The sequence below is a fragment of the Bos taurus genome, chromosome 19 (genome assembly GCF_002263795.3).
Source record: "Bos taurus isolate L1 Dominette 01449 registration number 42190680 breed Hereford chromosome 19, ARS-UCD2.0, whole genome shotgun sequence".
Lineage (NCBI taxonomy): Eukaryota > Metazoa > Chordata > Mammalia > Artiodactyla > Bovidae > Bos > Bos taurus.
Window position 1 is genome coordinate 16261622 of NC_037346.1, and position 22498 is coordinate 16284119.

Here is a 22498-nt window from a genome sequence, read left to right on the forward strand (position 1 = left end):
ATCACTTTGCCGTACAGCAGAAATTAACACAGTATTGGAAATCACCTTTGTAAAAGTGTTAGTCATCCATTGTGTCCAATTCTTTGCAACCCCATGGACTGTAGCCCACCACGCTCCTCTGTCCATGGAATTCTCCAGGCAAGAATATTGGAGGAGTATTCTCCTCCAGAGAATCTCTGGAGGAGATTCCAGAAGGGAATCTCCTAGAGAGTCCCAGGAAATCCCCTAGAATTCCCCTGGAGATCCCCTGGAAAAGGGAATCTTCCTGACTCAGGGATCGAACCTATGTCTCCCACATTGCAGACAGAATTTTTAACAACTGAGCCACCTTCAATGAAAAAAAAAATATGGATTAAAAAAGTATTGAGTGTGAAGTTAAGATCTAATAGATGTTCATTTGAGAAGCAGGAAAATGGGCTAAAGCTGGAGGAGAAATAGGGAACTGTTCCTCGGCTATGGATAAATCTCGTATGTCTGTAGAAGAAAGAGCCCAATGTGAAAAGGAAGACATTGAAGGTGTGAGAGCCACCAGGACTGCAGTGGAAGGAGTTCTGTAGGAGCTAGAGTGGAAACAGCCCTAGAGAGGAGAGGGGGTTGGAGGTGGAATACAGAAGAACACAAGGAAGCTCCTGGTGAACAGTGGGCTTTCTTCTTTTCAAAAAAAATTTATTTAAGTATAGATGACTTGCAATGTGTTAATTTCTGCTGTTCAGCAAAGTGACCCAGTTGTAGATATATCTACTTTTTCATATTCTTTTCCATTATGGTTTTACACAGGATATTGAGTATGGTTCCCTGTGCTACACAGTAGGACATTGTTGTTTATTCACCCTATATATGAGTTTGCATCAGCTAATCCCAAACTCCCAATCCTTCCCTCCCCTTTGGCTGGTTTCATTTTTTTTTTTTTAATGTGTTGGAGGATAATTGCTTTACAGTGTTGTGGCAGTCTCTGCCGTACACCAGAACAAATCAGTCATAATTATATATATATATATATTTATCCCCCCTCCCTCTTGAACCTCCCCCTTGAACCTCCCCCACCCCACTCCATCCCTCTAGGTCATCACAGAGCACCAGGCTGGGCTCCCTGTGTTAAATAGCAGCTTCCCACTAGTCATCTGTTTTATGTATGATAGGCTTTCTTAACGCAGGGCACACTTGAGAGTCAGCATCTGGAACAGAAGTCTCAGCTTTGCGCAGCCTCACCCGTCACTCACCCACACTGTTTCCTGTGGAGCACATGGCTGTCCGTCCCCCCACCCCAAGGAAACGGACCCACTTGATTTCATCACTGTTGCCTTTGGCATCTGGCAGGCAGGGGTGAGGGCAGAGAAGTGGCCACTCACGTGCTACCTGCCAATGCCGCTGTTTAGCTTGGTGCCAACCTTTTGGGCTGGGTTAAGACAGGCACAGCAGATCATATGAAGTGTTCTAAGCACAGTGGCTCATGCCTTCCGGAAGTGTCTGTTCCTAGGATACAGAAAAGGACGACATAAGCCTATGGGCATTCTTGTTGACAGATCTCCCATGACTGCTTGATAAATATTTATCTGCTCATGGCCATGAACCAGACAGCTCTGAAAACCATGGCTCCCTCTTTGAACGTCTTGAAATCTCAGCAGAGCATGACATCCGGGTATCGTGGGAAAATTAGTGTTTTGGGGGTAAGACTGGCCTCAGTTTGAATGCCGACTGCCATGGCTGTGTAACCCTGGGTAAGTGACTCCAGCTCTCTGGATATATTGGATGCCATTTTTTTTGTTTGTTTTTGTGGCTGTACCGTGTGGCTGGTGGGATCTTAGTTCCTTGACCAGTGACTGAACTCACAGCCTCAGCTGTGAAAGTGTGGAGTCCCAGCCACTGGGACCTCCAAGGAAGTTCCTGGGTGCCATTTATGTGCCACCCTGCATCCGTTTGGCCCCAGATATCCTTGTTCTCCATCATTTTTTTTTTTTTTTTTGCTTCTCTGTTAGATGAATCCTGTTAACCATTTAGCTCAGTGATGCTGTTCACCATCACCATCTCCTGATTTCCAAATCCCACATTTTGACCGATCCTCCTCTGGGACCAGGAGCTGGGCTTTGTCGGGGTCTCCTTGACATGGAGGAGGCCACAGACATCAAGAATCTAGGTCCAACTCAACCAGACCGCACAGAGGCTCTGGCCTCCCGCTGGCTGCTCAGAGAGACTGGATAACATAATGGGAAAGGACGGAGGAGTTAACACCCTCTGGGGCCAACTTGCAGAGCGATAGGAGACTGAAAGAAGTCTGCCAGCAAGCTGCCTGTTGTCCTGCCCACGTGCAGAGGCCATCCACAGCTTCTCTCGAGCCACCTCATATGGTGGCCCAAACAACTGGGCCTCCTTGTGATGTTTCTGCAGCTCTACTATGCACCACCTGGGACCTGCCTCCTTCGCTACCTTCCTCACCTCCCTTCTCCCTCTTCCATGCTTCCCTGAACTTGTGCTCCCCACTCAGTATGCACAGTGCTAGCAAGTAAGCTTAGCCTCCGGCTCAGTTTTCTAGAAAACCCAACCCTATCTCTGAGCTTTAGTTTCCTTTTTTATAAAATCAAGCTAATGATATCTCTCTCGTGGGATTGTTCGCAGGATTAAATGACATGATGTGTATTAACCACCAAGCCTAGAGTGGCACGTTGCAGGTGCTCAATAAGTATAAAAAGTACCATTATCAGCAATTACAACATGGGGATGAGAGTTGCCATTTTTTGGGTGTCTGAAATCTGCCTAACATTTAATCATTTTATTTATATAATCGTTGGCTCCAAGAACTTCTTAAGCATGAAGAATAAGACAAAATGCTATTTTTATGATAAATATGAAAAGGAATCCACATGTGGTTTATTTGGGAATCTTGTCTAATTATTAAGAAGGAAGGAGATAACTGTTTCAGATTTGTTAAATAGACAGAGTTTGGTAGTTTGGGCTGATGGTAATAATGCCCTAGAATTCAGTTTATCATAGAAGAAGATTCAGGAGAATTGGGCTGGGTTAAAAAGGAAAGATTTTCCCCTTTTGATGCCATTGTAAACAGAATAGCTGAAGTTAAGAATCAAGAGAAGTCCCTTGTTGAAGAATTTAATTTAAAAACAAAATGTATGTTATCAGTCACAATGTGGGTCTTGACGTGGAATAGACACAATCATTTTATGACTAAGACATTTCAGTAAAATATATGGTAAAATTTGCATTATTACCTAAACAGAATAAATTTTGAGAAATTATTATAGTTAACACTTTTGGGGAAACGTATTACATGCCAGGGGCTGTGCTAAGCTCTTTACACACCATCTCATTTCATCCCTCTAAAACCTTTAAGGTGCCAAATTGTTTTGGCTCTCCACAAGTCCCAGTAAAGAAACTCAGAAATCTGTGAGAACTGGTGAAAATCTAGGGGAAGGGGCACGCATTTGCTCTGGCTTAGAAAGATGACAATCTAGACGTACTATCAAAAAGGTAGAGCAATTAGATGTAATTTTAAAAGCACTGATGCCAGTCTGTAGTTTCTCTAACAGTTGCCTTAAGTGGCAGGTTGCCATGCTGTGATTCCAGGGCCCTGAAGGAAGGACCACTGTCTAGGGATGGAGATGCTAGGTGATGCTGGATCCTTCCTACTTCTGATTTCAGTAGAGAAATATGTGTTCAAGCATGTAGCATAACAAAATTCCGTATAAAGTTTTATTGGAACACAGGGCCCTACAGTTTTCAATATTTGAAATGATGGCGTGGCATGAGATTCTGCTAAGTGTAAACATGTGAGCATACATTAACCCTCGGTCCAGGTAGTGACTGCACCGCACGTGCCAAGGGCAAGGTGAAGTCATAAAAAAGCTGGATCTGCTTTGGGCAGAGATTGCTGCCAGTGGTCCACCCTAGTATCTGTTCTAGTTCTCTCTAGGGCCTGTGGGTTTTAGCTGGACACGCGATCTCTTGCATACCCTAAGACCACATTTCTCAGCACCCTGTTGTAGACAGGTATGACCATATGCCTAGGTCTGGCCAATGGAATGTAAGCAGAAGAGTTTCAGAAGCTACGTTTTCCCCCACCTTCTTCACCTGTCTTCTTGGAGCACTGGAGCAATGAACAGAGCACATCCTTCACTATGAGGACCAGGATGGTGTTTGGTCCCTGGGGACTAGATGGCCCTATATTGCCTACGCCTGAGCTTGGACAGGAGGGAGGCAGTGTCCACCCTGTGTCAACACCCATAAGTGTGGGGATTCCTTCTCCTTTCAGCCAACTGAATTCTAACTGGTATGCCCGTTTGTAGATTAAACTGCACTTCCCAATCAAAGTGCTAACCTCGCTCTCTCTCTTTGGATGGTAAAGGAAGGCATCTTCCTTTTTTCATTCTCCCTCAAACTGATCCTCAAAGAGCTTTTGTGTGTGTGTGTGTGTGTGTGTGTGTGTATGTGGAAACTTAGCCTCATGTGGGGAATGCATTATAACTTTGCCAACAGGCACTCATTCTGGGTGCTACTGGACCAGTGAGCATGGATGCCAAACACATTGTTGGCATTTTCTCTTCCCTTGTCAGGGCTTTCTCAGCTATCTGAGGTTTTGCCCATGGACATACATTTGCATATGCTCAGAATAGCCTCCACCTCCTCTCCACCTGACCCACCCCCCTCATCCTTCTAGATCCAGTCCAGATCTAGATTCACCTCCCTGGAGAAGCCTTCATTAATTCTCTGAAGGAAAAAAAACCACGTGTTTTCTTCATATCCTTGTTATAGCACTTAGGAAGATAGCACAGCTTTCTGTTTATTTTCAGAGAAGCTGTCTATCACAGCTGATTATCCAGTGGCATTTATGGAGTTCCTACTGCATGCCAGGCTCTGTGCTGGTTGCTAAGTAGGTAATGATAAATATAACAGATGATCTATCCCTGCCCACTTGGAATGTATAGTCCGGGGGGAAGACAAGCAATAAAAAATGCAATTAAAATTGTGATCAGTTTCCTGAGTGAAAGGAGAATGGTATTCTTTGAGGAAGAAGAGCTAACTCTGGGATGGGACAGTTGCATCATATTAATGGAAGAATAATGTAAATATTTTCTGATGAAGTGATAGTCACACTAAGAATAAGTAGTTAAGAGGCCAGGTGATGGTACCCTGTGGGTTTGGGTTTGCACCCTGGCTGTCCCACTTATTTTTAGCTGTGTGACCTTGGGCCAGTTGTTTAACCTCTCTAAGCCTGATAGGTAATAGCAGCACCTGTATCGTTAAATCCAGTGCATGATAATTGTGGTATCTTGTTATTTTTGCGTGTCTATCAGCCATCTAGAATAGGGATGCTCTGAGGGCAGATTCTTCTCCTTATTCCTCTCTGCATTCTGGGCAGAGGATATGTAGCTGGCATCCCTAAAACTCCTTTGAATAATACTAGGTAACATTTATTAGACTCATCTTCACGCCAAGCACTGTTCTTAGCACTTCGTGGGCATTAACTCATTCAACATTCATAACAATTCCATGAGGCTTAGGCCACTCTCACCCTTAGATTACTGAAGAAGAAACTGAGATCCAGAGAGACTGCATAATTTTCTCAGGATCACATGATCAGCATGTAGGTGAACTAAGGTTCAACTCCAAACAGCCCAGCTCTAGAACCACTGCATTGGATTGATTCTGCAGTGGATGAAAGAAATCTATCCATCATTTCAAAGAAACGCAGCCTCCATTGGTCCATGTCCTTTAATTAGAGTGTTCAGTTGCTCAGTCATGTCCAACCATTTTCGACCCCATGGACTGCAGCACGCCAGGCCTCCCTGTCCATCACCAACTCTCAGAGTTTACCCAAACTCATGTCCATTGAGTCAGTGATGCCATCCAACCACCTCATCCTCCGTCATCCCCTTCTCCCGCCTTCAATCTTTCCCAGCATTAGGGTCTTTTCCAATGATTACTTAGAGTGTAGGTTCTCAAAAGGTACACTAATTTAGGAAATGCATTCCCTGCAAATTATATAATAATCACTTCCACACACTCTTACTAACTGTAAAGAAGTGAAACAAATAGAATTAAATTCTTCAGTTCTTGATTGTCAGTAATAGGACTCTCCTGGGGGCTTTGGGTGACATGATATGTGTCTGAGCAGAAGCAAAACATTTCTCCCCAAGCACATCCGCCCACGCCTGCCCCCTCCCTCACCTCTCTCCAGCCTGTGGGCTCCACACCCCACGCTCCGTGGTTCCTCTCTGCCTCTGGCGAGTTCCCGCGATCTTCTTCACACTTTCTCTCTTATTAAAACACCTTCACCTGAAGGCATCTGCAAGATGAGAAGTGCGCCTGCCAACTCACTCCAGGAAGCCCAAATGCTTAAATTGCTTCTTTTATTTTCAAAGAAGTATATGTTATTTGGAATGGAGAATGGCCTTACCTTGTCCTTGTGGGCCTGCTGTTCAGGGATATTTTGTTAGAAACGACGAGAGAAGATAATGCCTTACATACCCACAGCTCCTCTTGTTATAGAAATTGTAATAAACTGCCAAGAATGCAGACAACACCGCTGTTCTCTTGATTAATGTTTTCCGAGGTGTGGGGATACATCTGCCTTTAGCTGCCTATCCCAATTATCCAATTATGTAAGGAGGGCATTGGGGGAAATTGTCGGAGACAAACCATTGGCAACCCCCAGTGGTACTGTCAAATGGTAACGCGATCTCCAGGCTCCCCATTCAGCAGCGCATCTGTGCGCTCTTTCTGTGACTCAAAGCTGATTCTAAACTGAGAAAATGACTAAGGGGGCAGACAGGTAAGCAGTGGGGAGAAGGGTGGAAGGAATAAGGGGCAAGGGCTGGGATGACCAAGACCATTTCACTAGAGAATTTTACCACGCATAAATAAGCATTCACTGAGATCCTGAGCTACGTGCTGTGCTTAGTCGCTCAGTCATATCCAACTCTTTGCCACCCCATGGACTGTAGCCTGCCAGGCTCCTCTGTCCATGGGGATTCTCCAGGCAAGAATACTGGTGTGAGTTGCCATGGCCTCCTCCAGGGGATCTTTTCAACCCAACGATCGAACCCAGGTCTCCCGCATTGCAGGTGTATTCTTTACCAGCTGAGCCCCCAGGGAAGTTTAAGAATACTGGAGATGGTCTCCTATCCCTTCTCCAGGATATCTTCCCAATCCAGGAATTGAACCAGGGTCTCCTGAATTGCAGGCAGATTCTTTACCAGCTGAGCTACCAGGGAAGCCTTCACTGAGATCCTCCTAGTGTTTAACTCTGGGTTAGGTTTTGAACATAAGATGGTACAGTAGCATCCAAAGGCCTGTTTTCAATGCCCAGGTCCAACCATTGATTGAAGACAACAGAACTCTCTAAGGCTTAGCTTTTTAATCTGTGAAATGAAATAATAATATTTCTCATAGTGCATCTTAGCCAGTGTGTGTGGTTGCTGGTAGAAGTCGTCCACTGAAGCCAATTTCATTAAATCAGAAACCGTTGGGAGGATATAGTGGTGTGTGTCTCAAGGAACATAGGCCGGAAGTACTGCTAGTTTTGTGGGGCTTGGAATCAGGAACTGAGATGCTATTAGGAATGGAGTTTGCTAGTCTATCTCAATCTCTGCATTTCTCTCTCTGTGTCTCCCTCCTTCTCTTTCTCTCTCTAGTTCTTTCTCACCTTCTCTTTTTCTCTCTCTCTGCTTTTCTCCAGGTATTTGCTTAATTTGTATCTATCTCTCTCTGTCTCTGTCTCTTTCCTTCTCTTTATACAGGGTAGGAAATAGATAATCCATCATGGTACACTGCCTCTGAGTCCATATCATCACAAGTGCAACAGTCATTGAAATTTTTGAGTCTGGATGACAAATACCAAAGAAGGAGGATCTGATTGACCCCGCTTTGGTCAGGACATTGGACAAACCATGTGGCCCACTGCCCACTCAATGTGGCCATGGAGTCAGAAGCTCTGAGAAGGGTGTGTGGGCAGACTTTCTAAGAAGAGGTGTTAGGATAGAGTGTGATGGAAGGCAGTTATGCACACTGGACCACTGTAAAGAATAACCTGGATGATGGAAATTTTCTCAATAGTGCCTATGAAAGCCTAGTGTTGAGTGCATGCTAGCAAAATCTACTGCAACGGAAGTTTAAAATTCACTGTGAAGGGCAAGACCAGTGCATGCAGAGGGTGTCAACACAGTGTCCTGCACTAAGTAGGTAGTATTTTCTTGTTCGCAAGGACCCCTTGTCTTATACTCAAGTTTCCAGCACAATGTGCCTGGTTGATTCGTGATAGCCAATACATGCTTGTCAAGTTGAGCCAAATGAGAAGGATGACATCAAATAGGACCCTACAATGATATGAAAGACAGTGTGGAATTAAACTCTAAATTTTAGGGCACACTTTGAAGACACCATGGTCACTTAGGGGTATGAGGAAGTGGTCAGTCAGCTGCAGCAGATGGCAGAGGGTTTATGGAAGAGATGGATCTCCATGTTGCCTTGGAGATATGCAACCTGGGGAGGCATTCAGAAGAAATAAAATAATTCAAGACAAAGAAACAATAGGAATGAAGGCTTTGAGAGCCCTGGGACGAGCCTGGCATGCTCCCAGGAGACAGGGGTGACACGTGGGACCAAGGGAGAGAATGAGTGACAGGTCACAGTGGGAAGCAGAGTGGACCACGGAGGGGTCATGGTCAGAGACCACCGAGAGGCAGGCTGAGATGATCAGATGGGAGGAGTGAGGGGCTCCTTGAAGGCAACTGCACAGTGAGGTTGCCAACCTCTGCTTTCCCCAACTTGGCTCAGAGGAAGGGGCCAATACTACAAAGAAAACAGAGCCTAAGAAGCCCCACTTTCTCATGGGATTGAGCTGCAGTTATTCTTACTATCTGACCCCCAGTATCCTTGGGCCTGCTGGGCTGTAGACCACATTTCATCAGCCTTTGTGTGGCTTCTGATTCTGGGGTTCCTGACTTACTGCCATTCTCACTGCCGTGATTCCTAGCTTGTTGGGTCAGAACCTGATCCCTCATCTAAGGCAGCCTCCTCCCCCAAGGACCAGATCTTAGCTCTGTGTACCCAACTCTTTATATATATTGATGTATTTATTTGACTGCATTGGGTCTTAGTTGCGGGATGTGGTTTCTAGTCCCCTGACCAGGAGTCAAAGCCCCCTGCAGTGGGAGCACAGTCTTAGCCACTGGACCACCAAGGGAGTCCCTCTGTGTACCCAACTTTTGGTGGGAGTTGATTACATCTTAGATGGAACCTAAAATTAAGAGAGCATCTTCCACCTGATTGGAGAGACACTGCACTAGAGATCAGACATCCCTGAACATCCATCAGGCCAGTGGTCCCCCAGCTTAGGCTTATATCATGGATTCTATCATTTAGAAGGCAGGGCCTGCTGGCCAGGCAGTCACTCGATCCACAGCCCCAGCCAGTGTGAAATGACCTTCCTGTCCCCAGCAGCCTCCCCATCAAGATACTAGCAAGTCTTGAAACCAAGGCCACAGAGGTGATTATAGATCTGTTTTTTATCCAAATGATGTAAAGTCCTATAGAAATTTCATGTCCTGTAAGATAATTCCATTCCAGCAGCCCCATAGGAAAGGGTAAATGAAACCAAAGCCTCAGGATGCTGTTTTGCCAACAGCATGATCTAATATACTCCCAGGTGTTTATAGAACATGCAATGAGGGAGGCAGCTTTTGTGTCTCCACCTTGAACCTATTCAAATACTGATAGGTCTCACCCACATGGAGAAGGAACATCTATTCTGCCTCAGAACACATGGATTTTCATCATAGCAATACCTCTCCTGGGTTGCCCAGAATGTTAAGAAGAAATATTTGCTTAGCATGGATGGGCAGCCGCAGCTTTACTGGATGAACCTTGCAGGATACCAGAGGTTTCATGGTTGAGAAGGCATCCCAGGTACATGACCAGGGAGCGGATGTCAGCCAAGTGTCAGCCTCTTTTCTGAGCATCAGCCTGTGTCCACCCTCTGAGACCTGTCCTGGTTCATTTCTCCCTTTGATGGTAGACCAGATTTTTTTCCCCTGCCCCAGCAGGGTGGGAACTGGCTCTAGGACATGACTCTAACAATCACCGTTCTCCGATGTGCGGTTGCAAGGTGATGGATGGTTGAGTAAACCCTGTATTTACAAGCTCACACCCCGCATTTGAATGTCACCCTCTCCAATGTCCTACTTTACATGTTATCTGTCCTCACACATCACTCTGAAGTGCAGGCGCTGAGCACTCCTTATCTGTGTCAGTTTGTGTCTCTGAAGCCAGGAGCAGAGGATGAGCTGTGATGCAGGACAGAACGTCACGGGGGTTGGTGCAATGTGGAATCAGTCATGGCTGCCTTGAGTCTGAACCAGGACTGGTCTGAGTATCTGTTAGGGACAGAGCTTTCTGAAGGCCCTGGGCAGTGGTACACTAGAAAAAAGCAGGGCCTGTAGGGTTAGCCCGGCTTGAGTTCCAGTCCCAAGCTGTAGTGCTTAATTGTTAGGAAAACATTTACCTTCCAGGAATCGTGGTTTCCTCTCTCAAAGAAGGGAATGCTAATAGTTACCTCCTGGTGAAAAAGACTCTCTTTAAGTAGACAGCTCAAGCAAACTGCCTGCTATGTGGAATTAGTGCTTAATATACGTAACTGTTTTCCTCCCCATAAGAAACATCCATGTTCAGTGATGGGACTGAGCCTGTGCACCTTTGGGATAATTCCTCTTTCTGAAGTTCTCTCTAACTCAAGATTCTCTACCCAATTGAAGAGCTCTGGATGGCTGCAGCCAGCTCATAGGGGAAAAACATTCTGTAGGGATGACAGAATGTCATCTGTCATGACATGTCAGTGACAACCACCTTTGCTGTGACAGCAAATGGGTGAAAGGTGGCTGTCACTGACGTTCATGAGCATTTCTGCCTATAAGGAAATTGTTGTGGCGAAAGGCCGTGACCCAGAGAAGACGTGACGGCTCAGTCCCTAGAACACTTTGGGAAGAACTCACCATAGTAACTGAGCCCAGAAGGGTAATGGGGTTTTTGTGCCTGACAGCATCTGTGCTGATTCCTCCCTGAAGGCTGTGGAGTGTTCCTCCAGTGGTTCTGGAATCATGGGGAACAAAAACCACAGGTCCCAAAGACACCACTCATCCATCCCATCAAGAGAAGGGAGTGCAGGGAAGGCTGAACGTGGTGGTCCTTCTGGCGTTTCCTGAGGCTCCTAAACTTACTCCTGTTACTCACAGCACTCCTGCAGGTTAGAATAGTGGATTTCAACTGTGGATGCATGGTAGGGAGATTTAGAAAACACTGATGCCTGAGCCCCACCTTAGAACATCTGAATCAGAGTCTCTGGGGATGGATCCCTGGGATCTATACTTTGAAACTCCCCAGATGATTCTAAAGTGCAGGCAGGATGGAAAACCACAGCTTAACCCGTGCTTCTCAAATTGTAATGTGCATACAGATCACTCGGGAATCTTGTTAAGCTGCAGATCCTGATTGGGTAGGTCTGGGGTAAGGCCTGGGACTCTGTATTTGTTGTGATGCTGATCTGGGACCACACTTGAATAGCCAGCTCTGTAGTCTTCCTTATCATCAGAGCCCTAATTATTGAACCTCTAGCTGCAGATTTAGCCCTGCACTTCTTTCTCTTTTTTAACCTTTTATTTTTTATTGGAGTATAGCCAATAAACATTGTTATAATCGTTTCAAAGTGAAGGGACGTGTGTGTCAATCAGTCGTGTCCGACTCTTTGCAACTCCATGGACTGTAGTCCGCCAGCCTACTCTGTCCATGGGATTCTCCAGGCAAAAATGCAGGAGTGGGTTGCCATGCCCTCCTCCAGGGGATCTTCCTGACCCAGGGATCGAACCCAGGTCTCCTGAATTGCAGACAGATTCTTTACAGTCTGAGCCACCAGAGGAGCCCTGACAGTTTCAGGGCAAAGCATCTCAGCCATATGTACCAATTCTCCTCGAAACTCTCCTGCCATCCAGGTTGCCACATAACATTGAGCAGAGTTCCCTGTGCTATATAGTAGGTCCTTGTTGGCTATCCATTTTAAATACAGCAGAGTGTCCGTGTCGATCCCAAGCTCCCTAACTGTTTTTTCCTCTCACTCTCCTCTCCCCACCCCCGCCCCACCGTCAGCTATAAGTTCATTCTCTAAGTCTGTGAATCTGTTTCTGTTTTACATATAAGGGATACCACATGATATTTCTCCTTCTCTGCCTGGCTTACTTCACTGTGCATGACAATCTCTATGTCCATCCACGTTGCTGCGAATGGCATTATTTCATTCTTTTTAATGGCTGAGTAATATATATGTATCATATCTTCTTTATCCATTCCTCTGATTTTGGACATTTAGGTTGCTTCCATGCCTAGGCTATTGTAAACAGCCTGTATTTCTTAGAACCAGCAGTAGACAGGAGAAACATACCCAGCTCAAGCCCCACTCCTGAGCTGAGAGTCCAGCTTTCTGGCCAAGTCTCATCCACCAGCAGCAGGTGTTTGGGAAATTGGAATCTCACCTCATGCCCAACCTCGGCTGTAAAATTCAACTGTGTTCCGAAATGCTGTCATTTACCCAAACTGGTACCTGTAGAACACTGTTGCATAGAATCTTAATAGCTGGGAAGCAAATACAAATCTCTTCCGGGTTTAAATAAACTAAGAAATCCTGGGCAAACCAAAGTATAAATTTGCATGGTTTTCTTGCCCATAGAATTTATCAGACCCTTTAATATACAAATATTTATTCCAAAATCTAAAGCAGATAGTGCTTCCCAAACTTGTTTTACTACAAAATACTTGATGTGGGGGGACACCTAATAACATTTCATAGACCCAGTGAGCTGTAAAACCCATTCTGGAAAATGCTACTTTAGATTTATTTCTACAGACTTGAGATAAGCATAGGATAGATTAGTATGGAGATCTCTAGTTAGAATTTTCTATCAGCATGCAAGAAAGGAGAGCCCTCCATGGACCATCATAAATTGTTCATGTGTCTGCAACCATGAGAGAGAGAGACAGAGCCGAAGAAAAAGATGGTCAAAGGTGCTAATTTGCCATGATTTTGAGAAATAAGGGGGATAATTTTTATGGCTACTGGAAAGGAATAAATTGTTGCTGCTGTGTTTACGGCACTGAGGAGAAAGGTTGAAGCTAAAATATTCTTGCAAAGTCAAAGGTCTTGGGAGATGGGCCAAGGGAAGGGAGGCTTCCTTGTCAAGGATATAGTTTCCTCTCTCCCTATTTATTATTTTTGAAATATAAATGATTCCGGGACTCCTGGGGGATGGGGAATGCAAGCAGAGTAGCCTGCTATACATGGACAAATATCTCATGTAGAATGTGGCAGGATGCTTGCTGTGATGTTTGTTTCTTCATGTGGATTTCACATTAATCTCCTGGAAATTAATGAATTTGGGGAAAAGGCAGCATCTTAACAGTTCTGACTAAATTTCTACTCTTATATTCTGCTACTTGAAGAATTGAAATCATTTTTTTCCCCAAACATGGGCTCCTCAGGAATCCTGCCAGGTGGTTGGGAGCCTGTTGCCCACAGATAGAAAGCCCTGAGGGTGGTTGTCTTGTGTTGACTGTGGGAGCCCTGCTTAGTCCCTAGACTGGGACTGGACAATCCTGGCACCCACCCCAGCCCAGCACAGGTGTTCCTATCGGGCCCCAGCCACAGCTGCTGGTCACTGACATTGGTGCATCATCCTGTCCACGTTGCTCGAGTAGACATTCCTCTTTGAAATTTTGATGCCTGCTTTAGAGCAGAGACAACTTCAGAATTAGGAGCCTCTTTTTGTTGCTGTTTTTCAGTTGTTCAGTCCTGTCTGACTCTGTGACACCATGGACTGCAGCACGCCAGGCTTCCCTGTCCTTATTTCTCGGAGTTTGCTCAAACTCACATCCATTGAGTCAGTGATTCCATTCAATCATCTCATCCTCTGTGGTCCCCTTCCCCTCCTGCCTCCAATATTTCCCAGCATCAGGATCTTTTCCAATGAGTTGGCTGTTCACATCAGGTGGCCAAAGTATTGGAGCTTCAGCTTCAGCATCAGTCCTTCCAATGAATATTCAGGGTTAATTTCCTTTAGGATTGACTGGTTTGCTCTCCTTGCAGTCCAAGGGACTCTCAAGAGTCTTTCCCAATGCCACAGTTCGAAAACATCAGTTCTTCAGTGCTGGTATTAGGTCAATGGGCAGCTGTACATTTCAGGATGCACCAGAGTTTAGTGTCAACTGGATTCCATGCTCTTATGCTGGATGTATTTTCCTTGTAGGTGCTGTGTTGGTTAAGGCTTAGTTGCACTCAATAGAAACAACTCTGGGTAGTTGAAGGGAAAAGGACTTATTACTGGTCTTAGGAGGCCTACACAATAATTGATGGGGCTGAAGGGACAAGATAAGCCCTCAGAAACAATTCCCAGTTCTCAGAATCAGACCTTCTGCTGCAGTGAATCTCCCCTGCCTCTCTTCTGAGAACTCAGATTCCAGCTTAGGTCTCGTCCAAGTGTATCTGATCAAAGGAACCTGGTCATGTTAGATCCCTAGGCACAAGTGAGTCTGGGAAATGTCAGATTTAACTTTCATAGTTTCTGCAGGATCAAAAGACACACAGAAGAGGGACTCCCCTGGTGGTCCGTGGTGAAGACTTTGTCTTCCAATGCAGGGGGTGCAGGTTCGATCCCTGATGGGGGAGCAAAGATCCCACATGCCTTCTGGCCAAAAAACTAAAACATAAAACAGAAGCAGTATCATAACAAATTTACGATGAAAAAACTGCTGCTTTCTTTAAAAAAAAATAAAAAGACACATGGAAGGGAAATCAGAACAGTTGCCAACTGAACAAATCTCCCATACCCATCACTAGAGTGAGCATACTCACAATATCATTGTCATTGAACGACTGATGAAACTTATTATATCCACGAGGCAAACATCATATTACTGATTGGAAATGCAGGGCCGCTGATGGGAACAAAGCCTCGAAGACAATTTCACCAAGTACCGGAAACCAGGTCGATATCACTACACCTCTATTTAACAGAATCACAACATTTGTTACATTGTCGAAATGCTACCTCATTAGAATACTGGAACTCCAGGGGACTCTGGGGGTGAGCCTGTTCAGCTCCCCTCATTTCATCAACCTTGTCGCATAGTTAGCTAAGTACTTTTTCAACAGTCTTCCCAACTAAAATGTGTGTTTGAGGGAACTGTGTCTTAGTCATATTTTGATCCCCAGGGCTAAGCTTGATTCCAGATGTGGGGTGGGTACTGCATAAACAAAGAAGGGACCAAGAGGTGGGAAATTGCAGGAGGAAGCTGAGACCTATATAGGAGAATGCAACTGACCAGGAATGACCCACACTGCCTTTGGGAAAGGACCAGGTGAGAGCTCAGACACCCTATCTCTGTATGGCATCTTCCCTTCCCAGGAGGGAGGTCAGGGTCAAGAGAAATAGCCACAGTGATGAGGCTGTTGAAGGGAATTTCCCTTTTTTCCAAAGTCTTCTGTGGCTACCACTGCTGCTACCAGCCCAGAAGGATGCCACGTTAGGAGGGAGTGAGGCTAGGGAGAGGCATAAGTGAGCCAGAGAGAGGCATTTACTGTGAAAAAGAGAGCCCCTCTCCCCACTAAAAGATGCAGAGATTGAAGTGCAAAACCAAGGACTCTGGAATCTAGAGAGAAGAGGAAAAGGGGCAGCAGATGAGAGGCGCTCAAGAGAGGGCGGGGTCCCAGCGGCACCCCTGAGAAAGGCTATCCCTCTCACCTGGATTTTTTCTGGGTTTGCCTGATGCATCAAGGAGGCACCGAAAGACAAAGAGCCTGAAACCAGGATGTGAGCCCATCTCCTTGTCTCTCCAGCTGACTTTGCATCACCTCCTGCCGTCTGTAGCCCAGCCTGGTTCAAGGGGGAGACGTGGTGCTCACTGCCTCCTGAGTGGATGTGCGCTGTGGCTCCCAGCACAGCCCACATGCCAGTTAAACGGCTACATGGGCGGTTCATCCCCTAGATTCCTCCCCCGTAATCTTCTCCAGCGTCTTTTGGGCTGCCTTACACCTCACTGGGTATGGATAAAACTGTCTATTAGTGAGTCTTTATTGCGCTTTGGTAAGGAAATTGTATGGAAATAGACCAAGCATTGCTGTTCCGAGGTTAAGTACTTTTCACTAGGCTGATGAATAACCTAATAGGGATTTTTTTTTTAAAACCTATCATGAGTCAAAATAATGCCGTTGATATTTAAATTGTCACTCCCACCCCAGCAATAACAAATGATACACAGTAGGACATTTATTATAATGAGCACGTACAGGCTTAGTCTTGGAAGGGCACCTAGATGGGTGTTTATACTAGATATATATTCTTATAATCACATGCTCCATGGGGCATGAGTGTCTCAGCAGAAATCCTCTGGAATAATATTCAAAGCAAAAAAACCAAACCACTGGTAACCTTCCTTTGATGATCCAGTGAGGGCAGACTCCATCTAGGGGATGGTATGGCTGCCTTCCTCCCCAGGCTTGACTGGTTGGTGAACACACACTGGCTCTGTTCCCTTCCTACGCATGAAGAATGCACTTGGATTTTATCACCGTGAGGTGAGGCTGCTGTGGAAAGGAAAGCAACTGGATTTTCTGATGTCGACCATGTGCTGAGTACCATGTGTCATTTTGGTTAACTTTTTGAAATACGTAACCATCATGGGGAAAAGAGGTTGCTGCGTTCACGTGATCAGTGATCAGACTCCCAGAAATTAAGGTAGAATACTGTCCCTCCCACCATAAATGACTGCACCATTTATTCATTCAGTCACCGATAAAGACTGCCTTGTACAGTCGCACAGGTTGTGCACTGCCCAGCTCTGAAGGGCTCAATTCCTGTAGACAACTCTGAAATTTTGAAGTTTATAACTTGCACAATTGTATGAAGTACATTAAGTACTGGGGGTAGGGAAACAGGAAGATACAACCTTATGTACATAACATGAAGGTATCTGTATATGAAGTGTGTATTATAGAATATCACTGTGATTGAATTCTGGTCACAGATTTCAGGATATGAAGTCTAAGTGAGACAGTCATTCTATGTATCTGATGCTGGGTCTCCCAGGCCCTCTTGTGGAGGAGGGACTTAGACTTTCTCCAAAGGTGGTGCACAGAGTCACATCTCCAGCGTCCTCCTCCTACTTCTGGCCCCTTTCTGTCGGCTCTGATTCTCCCACACGCGTTGCCCAGATGCAGTGCCTTGCCTTCTGCTTTGTCTGTGTCAGAGCCTGGACATCCTCTGGCTTCAGCCACACTAGCTTGATTCTCACGTCTTCCTGAGGCTCGCTCTGGGGGTCCACCCCTAATTTCAGCCTCATTACTCCCACCTCGGTGCTGACAGCTGGCGGCGGTCTCGCCCCATTATGTGGCTGAGTTAGGATGCAGAGAGGTGAAATACTTGGATGGTGCTACCTCAGCTGAAAACTTTCTCTGCATCTTTTCTTTGGGGAGTTTCTGTAGAGCTTGGACTCAGCCTCCTGTTGCTTCTTCAAACTTGAGACTCTCCGTCTTTAGGGAATGGATATGAATTAGGGAGACAAAGTCATTGGAGGAAGGGAGTAAGTTGTGTCAACCAAAGTAAGATGTGACTGTAAAAATGGAAGCTAGTGTTGTTATATGCCTATAACCTGTCAATGGTTATGTATTTTTTATTGGCGTATAATTACTGTATAATTTATTGGAGTACAATGCTGTGTTAGTTTCAGCTGTACAATAACATGAGTCAGCTATTGTTGTTTAGTCACTAAGTCACATCCAACTCTTTGTGACCCCAGGGACTGTAGCCCGCCAGGCTCCTCTGTCCATGGGATTCTCTAGGCAAGAATACTGGAGTGGGTTGCCATTTCCTTCTCAGTTATAAGTATACCTATATCCCCTTTCCTCTTGAGTCTCCTTCCCAGCCTTCTAGGTCATCACAGAGCCCTGAGCTGAGCTCCGTGCCCTGCACAGCAGCTTGCCACTAGCTATCTGTTTTACACATGATGGTGTATATATGTCAGTTCCACTCTCCCAGTTTGTCCCCCCTTCCCCTCCCTGCAGTGCCCACTTGTCCATTCTCTGCATCTATGTCTCTATTCCTGCCCTGCAAATAGGCTCGTCTGTACCATTTTTCTAGATTCCATATCTGTGCATTAATATACAACATTTGCTTTTCTCTTTCTGACTTACTTCACTCTGTATAACACACCCTAGCTCCATCTATGTCTCTACAAATGACCCAGTTTCATTCCTTTTTATGGCCGAAGAATATTCCATTGTATATATGTACCACCGCATCTTCTTTATCCATTCATCTGCCGATGGGCATCTAGGTTGCTTCCAGGTCCTGGCTGCGGTAAACAGTGCTGCAGTGAACACTGGGGTACATGTGTCTTTTTGAATTATGGTTTTCTCAGGGTATATGCTCAGTTAGTGGGATTGCTGGGTCATGTCGTATTTCTATTTTTAGTTTTTTAAGGAACCTCTATACTGTTCTCCACTGTGGCTGTATCAATTTGCAGTCCCACCAACAGTGCAAAAGGGTTAACAGTTTTGTATTTTCTCCATTTAGAATGGAGACAAAATTGAGAGACCTTTTCTAAAAGAGCGGACCAGTACTCATCTCCATGGCCAAGATCATGAAAGAAAAAGGAGTGATTACAGATCGGAAGAAACTAAAGAGATATATAACAACTAAATGCATTGTGGCATCTTAGGTTGGATTCTGAGGCCGAAAAAAGAAATACTAGAGGAAAACGGATCTAATTCAAGTGATGTCTAGCATTTGAGGCATAGTATTGCACCAATGTTGATTACCTGGTTTTGATCCTTGTACTGTGGTTCTGTATGTCGTTAACTTTGGAGGAAGCTGGGTGAAGGGTATAGATGAGGGTTATACTATTTTTGTAACTGCTCTGTAATCTTAGAAATCTTTCAAATAAAAATTAAAAAAAATAATAATAATAAAAAATGTGGGCAGGGCACCCCATTGGGAATAAAATGAAATGAAATGTCGTCTGATTTGAAATCCCTCTGCCTGCCAGTATTTTGTATAGTTGCAAGGAAAATGGGTCACCGTCTTGTGAACCCAGAGCATTTTTCTGTCACTGACTCCTCTGGTTTGAGAATAAGTAGTTGGAATTACCCTATCTGTCCCAATAACCTATATTCATCATCCGCTCTCAGTTTCACCCTGGCACCCCTGGGGTCAATCAATACACTTCCACAGCCCATCCTCACTCTCAGACTTGTTTTCCCAGTTGAGATGATCATCCATTCAACAGACCCTTTCCTCCCAGAAGTACAGCTGTACCTCTAGGGCCAGATTCTAGCCACGGGTGGGCTCCCCCATCCCAGTGAGACCACTCCACCCCAGTCAGACCTCAGCCCAACCCTTCAGCTAGCAGACAACAGCCGTGAAACTAGGATTTCAGATGAAGTGAAGTGAAGTGAGGTGAAGTGAATTCGCTCAGTCGTGTCTGACTCTTTGCGACCCCATGAACTGTAGCCTACCAGGCTCCTCAGTCCATGGGATTTTCCAGGCAAGAGTACTGGAGTGGGTTGCCATTTCCTTCTCCAGGGGATCTTCCCGACCCAGGGATCGAACCTGGGTCTCCCGCATTGTAGGCAGACGCTTTACCGTCTGAGTTACTACGATTTCAGATACACTGGAGCAAAAACAATATTGTTGGATGGAGTGCGTAACTTTCCAAGGAGGTGGGTTTGAAATGCAGCATGCTTTAACATGTATGCATGCATGCATTGCAAATGTGGTTTTCCCACTTTACAGCCTTGCCTTTTGTATGTTGTAAGTGGCTTCAAACTTGATTTCCAGTTAACGTCACTATAAGCCTATTTTAAAAAGCTGTATACAGACACGTTTTGTTCAATATAAACTCATTTGTTCAATGCCACCACAGAGCAGATGCTCTACAGTGTCATAGCAGCACAAAGCTGATGAAGAAATGCTGTTTGTCCTTGAAGAGGCTTCCCAGGTGGCACAGTGATAAAGAATCTGCCTGCCAATACAGGAGACACAAGAGATGTGGGTTTGATCCCTGGGTCGGGAAGAACCCTTGGAGCAGGAAATGGCAACCCACTACAGTATTCTTGCCTGGAGAATCATATGGACAGAGGAGCCTGGCAGGCCACAGTCCACGGGGCTAAAAAGAGTCGAACAGGACTGAGTGACTTAGCACACACACACTTTGTCCTTGAGCAGCACAAAGTATGGTGGGTGAGATGCCACCATATGAAGTTTAATGTGAAAAGGAGCAGGCGGGAGGAAGGGAGAGACCCGGGCAAAATCACTCTTTCCCTGGAGCAACAAAAGGGCATTTGGTAGACACTGCAGAATATCAATGATGTTGGAAGGAGGAAATGGTCTCTGAGTGTGTCTCATCTTGATACACAGTATTTGGAATAGCAACTCAGGTTTCTCCCCAAAGTTCCTCCTTTTCAATGCCCTTCTCCTGGCCATATGTGCAGGTAACCTGCTAAGTGATAACATCCCTTTAACATGGTGTGACACTGGCTCTCCAACAGGCCTGCCCATCACCATCATCTGGGGAGCTTCAGTCAAACTTCAAGATCCCGAAGCCCTTACCTATCCATCCCAAGATCCCAATTCAGTAGGATGAAAGAGCTACCCCTTATTAGCATCTGCTTTTATCAGGATTGGATGTTCCCCAATTACCCTTTAACCACAGGGTCTGCCTTGCTGTGGACGCTTGCAGAGAACAGCAAAGAGTGAACAACAGGGAGGGTCAAGGCCACCACTTGGTACAACCCCAGGGGGCGCCAGGCTTTTGGAATGCCTTGTGAGCATTGCCTCCTGTGACCAGGGTCCCAAGAGACAGTGTGGATTGTAATCTAGGGGCTAAACTCTTTCCTGTATCATAAACTAATGCTACACATTAGTCCTGAGAGGATTCAGAGTGGTGAGATGCCGGGAGAGCGAGAGATACTGTCGCCCTGAGGTTGGAGCCACTTCTGAAGCCAGAGAGGAACTCACAGAATCCACCAAGCCACAGAGAGCAGGAGCCGGACCACTGGGCTAATGGGTCCTCTGGGAGCTCTGAGCCCTCGCGGGCGGAGCGTGCAGACCCTGCCCATCCTCCTCCGTCAGCATTTTATGTCCACTGCACAGCTGCGGAGGGACGATGAATATTCATCCCTGGGCTGTGCTGGAGCCACTTGACTCTCTGCGTATGCAAAATCAGAACTGACTCCGCCCCCGCAGGGAGGGAAGTTTCCCCCAAGAAAGCATCTGATAGAGTGGGCTGAACGGTTGAAGGGGTGGGGAAGATAATGCTAGTGATGGAAAATGGGAGGAATCTTGCAGAAATGAGTTCCGTTTCTGCACAAGCTTGCAAGATGCCATCCTAGGGGAAGAGACCTGTGGACTAAGGAGAGAAACACAGAGTTGGCCCAAAGACAGGTTCAGTAGAGCTCTGGCTCACCCTTCCCTTTGCCCTCTACCCTCTACCCTCAGGCAGAAAGAGGAAAGGCATTCAAAACCATGGGGTTGCGAAGAGTAGGACACGACTGAGCAACTTCACTTTCCCTTTTCACTTTCATGCATTGGAGAAGGAAATGGCAACCCACTCCAGTGTTCTTGCCTGGAGAATCCCAGGGCCAGCGAAGCCTGGTGGGCTGCCATCTATGGGGTCACACAGAGTCGGATACGACTAAAGCAACTTAGCAGCAGCAGCAGCAGCTAGAAGCAATTAGAGGTAGATAATTATATCAATAGGGATCGTCCCTGTAGCTCAGTTGGTAAAGAATGCAGGAGACCTGGGTTCGATCCCTGGGTTGGGAAGATCCCCTGGAGAAGGGAATGGCTACCCACTCCAGTATTCTGGCCTGAAGAATCCCATGGATAGAGGAGCCTGGTGGGCTAGTTTGTCGGGTCGCAAAGAGTCGGACATGACTGAGCTACTGACACTAACAAACTATATCAACACAGCCACACATTCACAGTGGAAAAATACTGTTCCTCACCGAGTATCTACTATAGGCTAAGTGTTGTTTTTTTAGTCACTAAGTTGTATCTGACTCTTTTGCAACCCCGTAGACTGTAGCCCACCCAGCTCCTCTGTCTATGAGGTTTCCCAGGCAAGAATACTGCAGGGGATTGCCGTTTCCTTCTCCAGAGGATCTTCCCAATCCAAGGATAGAACCTATGTTTCCTGCATTAGCAGGCAGATTCCTTACTTCTGAGCTACCTGGGAAGCCCATATAGGCTAAGTAGTTTTCATTTTTATTTCATTTAATCCTCATAATGACCCTGCCAGGGCAGCTACCTTGTCTCCATTTCACAGATGAAGAAACTGAGGCTCAGTGAAGTTAGATGTGTTTGCTGCAAAGTCATGTACCTAGGAAGAGGTGGATTCAGGATGTGACTTCAGGTTTTTCCAGGTCTAAAGTCCATGTTCTTGCCTTACCAAGCTT

General features: G+C 45.8%; 1 protein-coding gene and 1 long non-coding RNA gene across 2 annotated transcripts in view; both read left to right on the forward strand.

Moving 5' to 3' along the window:
- The window catches only part of ASIC2 (acid sensing ion channel subunit 2), a 1206384-nt gene that overhangs the window by 239047 nt on the left and 944839 nt on the right, over positions 1-22498 (forward strand).
- Positions 1495-19060, forward strand: LOC132342985 (uncharacterized). The gene is made up of 2 exons (XR_009491614.1): positions 1495-1718; positions 18618-19060. It is a non-coding gene; the product is annotated as an uncharacterized lncRNA (long non-coding RNA).